The following is a 9,636-nucleotide window of genomic DNA, read 5'->3' as shown; positions in this document are numbered from 1 at the left end:
TAGTGAAGAAACTGCCCTGCACCTAGACCAAATGAAGTCAGGGCATCGGTTAAGGTAACAAACCGGCCATTTGGATATATGTATCTAAGGGTTTTACACCCTCTTTCACACCATCAAACCACAGACACCTATCTGGAAGAAGGGTCTAAGGGCCCATAGTAGCATATCAATAGCAAATGGTGCCCGGCGCAGAACCCCTTTAACCACTTGCTCCCATGTCATGCACACCTGTTGGGCCACAGCTGGCATCTTGGTTGGGACTCCAGAGCTCATTATGAAGAGCTCAGGTGGGGAAACATCCCCAAAAGTGCCTCCCAGCAGACGGGTTTCCCAGTTCTTGTTGCCGGCAAACCAATGTACTGCATGCTACTGCTGGGCTACAATGTAATATAGTTCCAAATACGGCAACTCAAGTACCCCCCTACCCAAGTTTTGCTTAAGCATCGAAAGGCATACCCCGCTTCCTCACCAACGCCCATGATAACTTGACAATTAATTTATCCAGGTCTTTGACACCTTCTTGGGGATCTCATTTAAGGTCCCCTGGAATATATATAGGCAGCGGGGTAATACAGTTTTCTTGACTAGCGCCACTTTACACATTAGAGATAAGTGTAGAATGTTCCAAAATCTTATGGCCGATTTAAATTTCTCAAGTTCTCTCCCCATGTTGAGGTCCCCGAAGTGGGGTGCGCCATGAGACAACCTGATATCTAAATACCTAATACTTTCAGTTATTCAGGGTATGTCTGCCTGGGGGAGAGCTGTCAGAGGCCTACCAACTAGCCCTCCCATGCGGAACAGCGTAGATTTAGTGCAGTTGACGATGAGCCCAGATAGTTCACTGAACTCTTCCATAAGTACCAACAAAATAGGGACAGAGTACTAAGGTTCTCTCAAATAAATCAGGGCGTCATAAGCATATAGGGAGGTCACGTGAGTGTGTCCACCAATCTGTACCTCCCCCGTTCCCCCCCCCCCATTCCTGCAAGGTGTCTCGAAGTTGACAAGCCAATGGCTCCATGGCCAGCGCAAACAGCAGGAGAGACAAGGGGTACCCCTGCCGAATACCACAATGGATAGAGAACCGACCACACACTGCCCCCCCCACTCCTGACCCTAGCTGCAGGCTCTTTATAGAGCAGGCTTCTCTAACAAGTAGTTTGTGAGCTACCAGTAGCTCTCCAGCTACCTGCAAGTATCTCTCCAGTTTGCACTCAACCCTACTAAATTAGAAGCTTTTGCTTATTTGAAATAATATACGTATACTAAAATTGAGAGTGTATTCAAGATGAAAACTTGTTTATTTTCAGAACTCATGAGCTGATATTTGAAGGAAAATGACTGAATTTCTGAAATACTGTTAAAGCTGATATTTGAGTGACAAATCATGTGGCATTGAGAAGAATTTTAACAAATGTTATTACCTTGGTACCAGACACATTTCAGCTATGGCTGTTATGTATTACCCATGTAGAGGCATCCCATCTTTCTAAAGCTTTTTTTATATGACTGCTGGCAACCATGCCTCATGCACTGAGGTGATCACTTGTAGTAACCTTGCATATAGTGGCCACTAATATAATAGTGTCTGCCGTGGACACTATTGCAATAATAATAATATTAGTAGCTCTCAATGAGTTTCATTGAGCAAAAGAAGCTCTCTTTACAAAAAAGGTTGGAGACCCCTACCAACTAAACCCAGCATAGGAAGTTGTCCCTGGCGCCTGCCCTGTTCAGGACACCCAACAAGAAGCCCCAAGATAAGGAATCAAAGGCTTCTTCGATATCTAGGAGGGCAGGCACATATGGGTTCTCCCTAGAGACAAGGACATGCCAGACTAACGCAAGTCTCCTCAGATTACAGATGGTATTTCTCTGTGGAATAAATTCACACAGCTCCTCATGTATTAAGCAGGGCAGGTGTCGAATTGTCAGGACTTTGCTCAGTATCTTTACATTAACATTAAGCATCTCAATCAGGCTTGAGCTGCATGACCACAATGGCCTCCCACATGGAAACCGGGAGTATGCCCTTATCGAATGCCTCCATATATACTTCTAGGAGCTTTTCAGCCATCACCCCGCCCTGCACTAATAAAGCTCCACAGGTAAGCCATCTTTACCTGGGGCCTTATCTGACTTTAACATCCGCATAGCCAACATTATTTTCTCCTTGGTCAAGGGGGCCCACAGGCTATCTTTTTCTTCCCAGGATAGGAAAGATAACTCCAATCCCTCTGGGTACTGGAAACGCATCTGTGCCAAGCTGGACTCTAGAATAGCATAGACCATCTCCAGATGCGAGGCAAATGCCCTGGTTATGCCCCATTGTGTACAGACCCTGACCACTGACGTGTCATAAATCCCCATCATCAGGGGAACTCGTATTTGGTTGCGAAGGAGAGCATTCTACTAGACTTATCTTCTTCAGAATGGAGCCACTGCTGATAGCTGGTACGAACAAATTTGTTTAGGTGGTCTCAGGTTTCTAAAAGCTCCAGCTTACAGTTATTCCACCCTGCTAACGCCCGCAGCTGTTGTCTTACCATGTTTTCTAGTGTGCCCATCTGCTGATCAAGAGAGTCTAGGGATCTGGACAGTTGTTTCTTCACCCAGAAAGTTACATTTAGGTACTCTTCTCACAGTACCACTTTCATAGCATCCCATTATACCCCTCTTGCCGACACACTGCCCCAATTTTCTACAAAATAAAGATCAACTGTCACGCGCGCTGCATCAAACACCAGATCTGTGAGGGCCTCGGTCCTCATCTGCCACAGGGGTATGCTTAGGGACACCTTGGACAGTTGGAGCACCACTAATAATGGGGAGTGGTCAGAGATATAATGCACCAGATGGGCCACCTCCTCCACACAGTGTAGCAGTGAGACAGTTGTCAAACAATAGTCTAAGAGGCTATACATCCCAGCTGCGTGCACATGGCAAGAATACACCTTAGTTCCAGAGTTTCTCACTGTCCATATATCTTGAAGGCCCGCCCCAACCGTCATAGCAGGCTTAGTATCAGCTCAAAGTGGAAGGTGATCCAAATCCCCATCAATCACACAGTTGAGGTCCCCCATGAAAAGGATCTTGGCACCCATATGCTCAGCCACTGAACCCATCATTGTACCAAAAAAGTTCCCATCATTCATATTCGGTGCATAGACATTCACCAGGCAGACTTTCCTAGCATCAAATGCTCCCACAATAATCACATATCTCCCCTGGGGATCAATCGTGGTCTTCTGGGCAACAAAGAAGACCATAGGGGCCACCGAGGCTAGAACGCCCCTGGCATAGTTGGAATATGTGTTTGCTTTCTCAGGAGTGGCAAAGAATAATGCCCAGAGACTGTAAATCAGTGACTGTTTTCTTACGAGTGCTGACTTCTCATTGGAATTCCCAGACCTCTGCTTCAGTCACCCTCTCTGACGCTTTTCTGAGACCGGCACTCATTAGACCCACCTCAAGCGCCACAGAATCAATCCTGGCCAGCGTTTGGTTCTGGGACCCTTTGATATCTGCCATAAGGTCAGCCAGAGTAGGGGTTGATATGTATCCAGGAGGCACTTGCTTGTGTAATTCCCCTACCACACCCCCTTGTGGCAATGGTAGTGCATAATTGTCAATGTTATTAGCTTGCACCCCTTTCGCTGTTTTATCCTTTGCCATCACTGTTGTCCACCAGGCTCCAATAGGGTTTTGCACAACAGCCTTCTCGGGTAAACCGTCCTCAAATCCCCAGGCAGATCAATGCTGGTTCAAAATAGCCCAGTCTCAAGGAAACATATAAATGACTCCGCAAACCGGGGGCACCTCGCTACCCCTAATATTTCAGAGATCAGGATGCCCAATCCTCCCCTACCCCCCCCCCCAACACCCTGGAGCAGGGTGCCTGGCATTGACCGGGCCGCCCACCAACAGGTCCCCATGCAGCAGTCTCAAATGTAAAGCCCAGGAAGGGGCGGGAGAAGGGGGAAACAGGATGCAGGAGAGAGAGGGGGCAGCACAGACAGCCCTCAAACAAAAAATGGCCAGCGAAGCGCCCCCAGTGCAGCTGCAGGTCCCAACACATCCCCAGGGAGAAGGGTCTGTCCAGATATTCAACAAGGGTCCATGTAATCCAAGGCCTACCCATGGGCACTCCCAGACAGTGGCCTCTCCTCTAGGCAAGTTGTGGCCCTCATCCCCAATTGAGTCTCCTGCATTTGTTCAGCACCAGTGCTCAACTTTCTAATCTGCCTGGTATTACTTTGTGCCGCGTTATATCACCCATGGCCTTCTCCTCATTGCCTGCCATCAAGGAGCCGAGACCCGTTCAGTTAGGCCTCGGCAGATTGACCTCAGCATGTCTGCGGCGGGCCACCATGCTGCCGTCACCACCGCGTCCCCCCACCCATCAGCTGGCAGGAACTTGCAGCCTCCGTGTTCTGCCCCAGGCAGCGTCAACTCTGGCAGCGATCAGGGACGCAGTGCAGGTCTCCTCCACAGTTCCCTACTGATGTACTGTGGCCCATCATAGTGCCGGAACGCCTCTCCCCCCGCTCCGCGACCACCTACAAAGGCACCAGGTCCGTCCATGAGGTGAATCAGTATGCTGCTGCTCTCCCAAGAGTAAATTACACCCTAAACAACAAGGAGGGTTATTAGGGGGGCACGGAGTCTATGATGCGTAGCTTTAGGGGGTAATACATTGTGGATTAGTTCAGATTATTAAGAGGGTGGCGGGGAGCTATAAGGAAGGGTGTACCACTCTGCCATCTTGCTAGGCCACGCCTCCTTAACATACTTTGTTACTGTGTCCCAGCCCCTCTCAAGGTGGTGACAGAAGGTTTCAAATACCTGGGCCCATTTGTCACAACAAACAATTCCAAGACAAGAACCTGGCAAGCTTCCTAGGGACATGCAGAGTGGTGACAGATCAATTTCAACAGACTCGCCAAAGGAGTGCTTGTTGCTGAGGAAAGGGCGGCCATATGGATAGCCCTGAAATCTCTCTATAGATCATTCTAAAATGGAGGTATAACTCTCCCAAATTCAAGGGCATACTACTGGGCTTCACAACTGTTGACTATATACAACTGGATGCATGCCCCACATGAGCACTAGGCTACTGGGCTGGACAGAAGTACAATGGTTGAACACATTCGGGAACACTATTTAAATGATGGAAAGGGTAGATCGAATCTACTAGACCCTGCACAGGCAGCCCTGACTGCTTGGGACAGAGCAAAGACCCATCCAGGCTGAAAGGACAGGGAAATGATGGAGACCCCATTTTGTTTCTAGAGTAAAAGGTGTGGTAAAAGATGAAGGTCTCAAGCGGTCCAAGGAGAGGACGAAATAGGCGCACGGCGAGCGTCCCCTTTGATGTATGTGTGACTATAAGGGGACACTCCCCCTCCTGGATACCAGAGGCTAGCAGCCTCTAAGAAAAGGGCCGCCTCAAGGTAATTCCTTGGGTAAGGTAGATCTTTCATTTTTCATTTTTTCACTCTTTGATTTCCACATAGAGTATTTTCCTCCAACGTGAGACGTAGGGATCCTAGGCCCTGACGAATGCCCCGAGACCTTCATTGGCTCACTTCTGAGGGCAGAAACATGTTGGCTATTAATTAGTTAGGTGACCCTGTGAGTCCTTGTCCTCACAGAGGTGTCCCAACCCCCCTTTTTAACTACACCAGTCAAACACCACTATTAAATTTGTTGCTCTTCACAGGTGTCTGCTTAGGTGTTTTTAGTTTTTTCAGTAGATTAGCTGGATCCCGATCTTTCCAGAAACAAGTTTATTTACGCACTCCCTCCTGTTCCTTTAACAGTGAGGTTGAGTCCGCCCAGGTGGCACTGTCCTACCTGGGTGGGTCTAGGTGGTCAAATGATGAAGCATGACACTATATAGTGTGTGAGACCACCTAGTCCGTAAAAGGAAATCCCTTTTCCCCCCCCCCGTTGTTCCTCTCCGTATATGTACTCGGCAGTTTCCAACTGACATTCCACTGACATTACCCTTCCAAATAGGAATACATACAACCCAGGGCTACGCTGATATCCGCGACGTCCTCTTTTAGAGAACCCCGTACTTTCGTGTGTATATTGTAAAAGATGAAGCGCCTAGGTCTAGCAAGCGGCTCCAAGAAGAATATGAGCTCTTGAATACACAGTTCTATAACTATACACAACTGACACACTCTCCCTCCTGAGGCCACAAATTAGGAGGACTTGCCCGATTCAGCACCTCTTGGGAGACACTTACTGAGAGGCGCTCTAGGGAAAGGGCCTATCTTCTCCATATATAAAGTAGTAATAAATAACATCCTGCTAGTTTGGGGAACCATTAGACTGCGGTGGGAGCAAGATGTAGGAGTGTTGGAGGGTGTGGACTGGGAGGCTTCCCTGATGCACCCCTGAGAGGTAGCCATCAGAGCACTCTTTCGCCCTATTTAATCTAAAGTGCTGACCAGAGTTTATATGGACAACGTCAAGCTATATAAGATGGGGAAAGCCCACGTGCCTGAATGCCTGAGATGCTGGGGCATTACAGGATTATTCTTCCACACACTCTGGGAATGCCTAGGGATTCGGGGATACTGGGACATTATTTTGAGAGAACTAGGAAAGATACTTGAGGAAGACAAACCACATAATCCCCAGTTTGAGTTATTGGGATTCCCAGGAGTCATGGATCACCATAAGAAGAAACTGCTATTCTGCACACTAGGATTGGTTGTAGCATAGAGGAATATAGCACAGCTGTGGGTGGTCATAGATTGTGCCGGCCAGCACCAAGGGAATCGTTGAGATGGATATCTGTATGGGGACAAAAAAAGTGATGTACTCATCCAGAGGATGCCCCAAGATGTTTGTGAGGATTTGCGGCAGGTGGAGAAGTTCTATGGCCTGGAAACTGGTTGCCCACAATTATCCATTACTCAGGATGTGTACACTGAATAAAGCTTGACTTGGCTTGGCCATGAGTGGGACCTGCAGTGGTGAATTGGGAGGAGAAAAATTTATCACCATGTAATTGTTTTGGTGTGCTGCAGAAAAACCTTGCTCATAGTATGAGTGATGCTCTTTCCATCACTATAGATGCACTTGTTTGGTAGCTGAAAGCAGTCTGATGTAACACCCTTTCCTACTTTTATTGTGTAAATCAGGCCATCTCTATTTGAGATGTGTGGTTGACATTCTCTATTGCTACCATTGTAAAGTTGCTATATAGTGACTTTGACTACATTCTAAATAGGAGACTCGGCACAACTAACCCAAAATTCACAGGAGGAAAACTCGAACAGACACATGGAGACTGAAAATGTCCTCGTGGTGGAAGTATATTCTAGTTTTTACCTTATCAACAATATAGTCAGATTGATTGCATTTTGTTTCCCCTGGCAAATCCTATGCAGATACAACATACTACGATAACCCCTGTCAATTCTGACCATTCAATAAGTTACATAACAATGTGCAATATCAGATCTTCTGTCTAAATACACCGTTGGACTTTTCCTTCATCCTTCATCGTGTGTGAGAGTATAGCATATATATACTGACTGACGAGACATCTAAAGCTGTCACTACATCAGAGCTAAACAGTGAAAGAGGAGAAACAGTACAAAGAAATTAGCAGCCTGGGTACCCTATGAGCTCTGGAAAAACAGCACTAGTGTTCTAATAAAACAGCATGTGTAACCTATTAGCTCTAAGAAGCAGATTCACACTGTCTATAGGTAAAGAGAAAAAAATGAAATGCCCCATAGTTAGGTATGGAGGGTAAATGGCACCTAAGGCTTGATGTTCTGGGTACATCTGACTTTAGTGCTTAATACCTTAGACAGTTTCTACCTTCAATGCTGGGGGGGCAAAACCCATTCATTATACAAGAGTGTGCTCTAGGAGGAGCTATAACATGATTTTCCATAAAACCGAGATTTTAGGAAAAACCTGTGCCATCACTGATAAATTGAAATCGTTCTAGCCTATTTGGATTCTGGTGAAGTGTGCATTTTCTAGATTATTTCATTTTGTGCCAAGTGTTTTGACACAGGAAGTTAATGCATTACAGGAAGCTACGATAGATCTGCAAGATGTTTGTGGATACAGAAAATTCCCTTTCATGGCCTGAATTCAATTTGCCACACGAACGTCACAAAAATGAAAGGTATATCTACAAAGAACGGTAAATCTGATGATTCGATTATGTTGCAAAATCCTGGGGCACCTAATTGTTGAATTGGGAAATGCATCACCACAAATCTCCAACACCACTTCGGTCACTTCAACTCAAAGATGAGTCCCTTTAAATTTGGAAAGAAAGTATATTGTAACAGAAGGCTTTAGCTTGTAGAGGTCTTGTTGTAATCAACAACACATTACATTTGTGTTTAAAAGGTAATCACTATGGTATTTAATGTTTTCCTCTATTTTAGTAACGTAATACAGCAGTGAAATGTTTTCTGGTGGAGGATATCGAACTACACAAAATAGGCAAATATTTGCAGAAACCACAACCAATAGAATAAGCTGAAAACCACTAGTTTGTGAAACAAGAATACATTGAGAATTAAAGTGTTTTTATTATTTACAACGAGAAAACAACTTTGGCTATTCTGGTCAAATCACCAGCAGCAGCAAATCCATTGACAGTGTAAAATATGTAAAAATTCTTAACGATACCCTGGCTCTGCATTATCAGCCCCTTTAAGTCTTTACAAAGTGCCAAAACAAATTGGTAGACAAATTATAAAGATATGTGAAAACAGAATAATATCTGTAGGGAACAGTTTCTCATAGTCTCCTCATGGCAAGATCAGCTACTTTGCTTAGACATTTACTTCCTTTCCTAAGACAAAGATCTGAGGTAGAGAAAAAGTGATTCTCTAGAATGTGTTCTTTCATAGAAAATACTGCTCTGTTTATATTTCTTAAACAGTTTCTCAGTGATTCGTACCACTAGTGAAACCCACTTTTCTATGTGCCCTCCCGCAAACAACACACGTTTTTTCAACTTGGAGCATTAGGCATAACATTTGCACTGGGCATTGCATATTTTCTGTTGGCAGGAACTGGATCGATAAGGCTTAGTTCAACAAACAAAGTAAGCAAGTAGTAGCCTCCTGTGCATAACTTTGTTTTTCTTGAACTAACTGATCCGTCACCAGGCTGCTTCTCACTACGCAGGTTAAAGTGGAAGCATACGTGTACACAATGGGTCATAGGTCCCATATCATGGGAGTCACTTTCAGCTAGTCCTGGTTTTAACAGCCACCAGCACTACGGCATCTTGGCACTCGCGGTTTGACATTACCTATTTTAAATCTGGGCATACAAGTGACAGCATATTTAGTGCAGGTAAAAGGCAGAAAATATTAGACTGGATAAGAATGGCTCGCATGGAATGAGTCAGCCCACAGGTGGGAATGTACAATTCAAAATGTAATTTTGGCTATGTGTACATGGTGGGCAATTATTCTTGATGAAAGATGTAATTTAGGTTGTCCAAGCAAACCTGAATTCTAGACAGAAACTATCAGATGCATACTACAAAGCTGGTTTTCTGTTGTGAAATAAACCGGATTAAAAATCTCTCGGCTTTTTTAGAGATGCTCGTTGACACACCTGGTTGAGTAA

The sequence above is a fragment of the Pleurodeles waltl genome, chromosome 6 (assembly GCF_031143425.1).
Source record: "Pleurodeles waltl isolate 20211129_DDA chromosome 6, aPleWal1.hap1.20221129, whole genome shotgun sequence".
NCBI lineage: Eukaryota > Metazoa > Chordata > Amphibia > Caudata > Salamandridae > Pleurodeles > Pleurodeles waltl.
The sequence above is the reverse complement of the archived record's forward strand: the minus strand, read 5'-3'. Positions refer to the sequence as shown.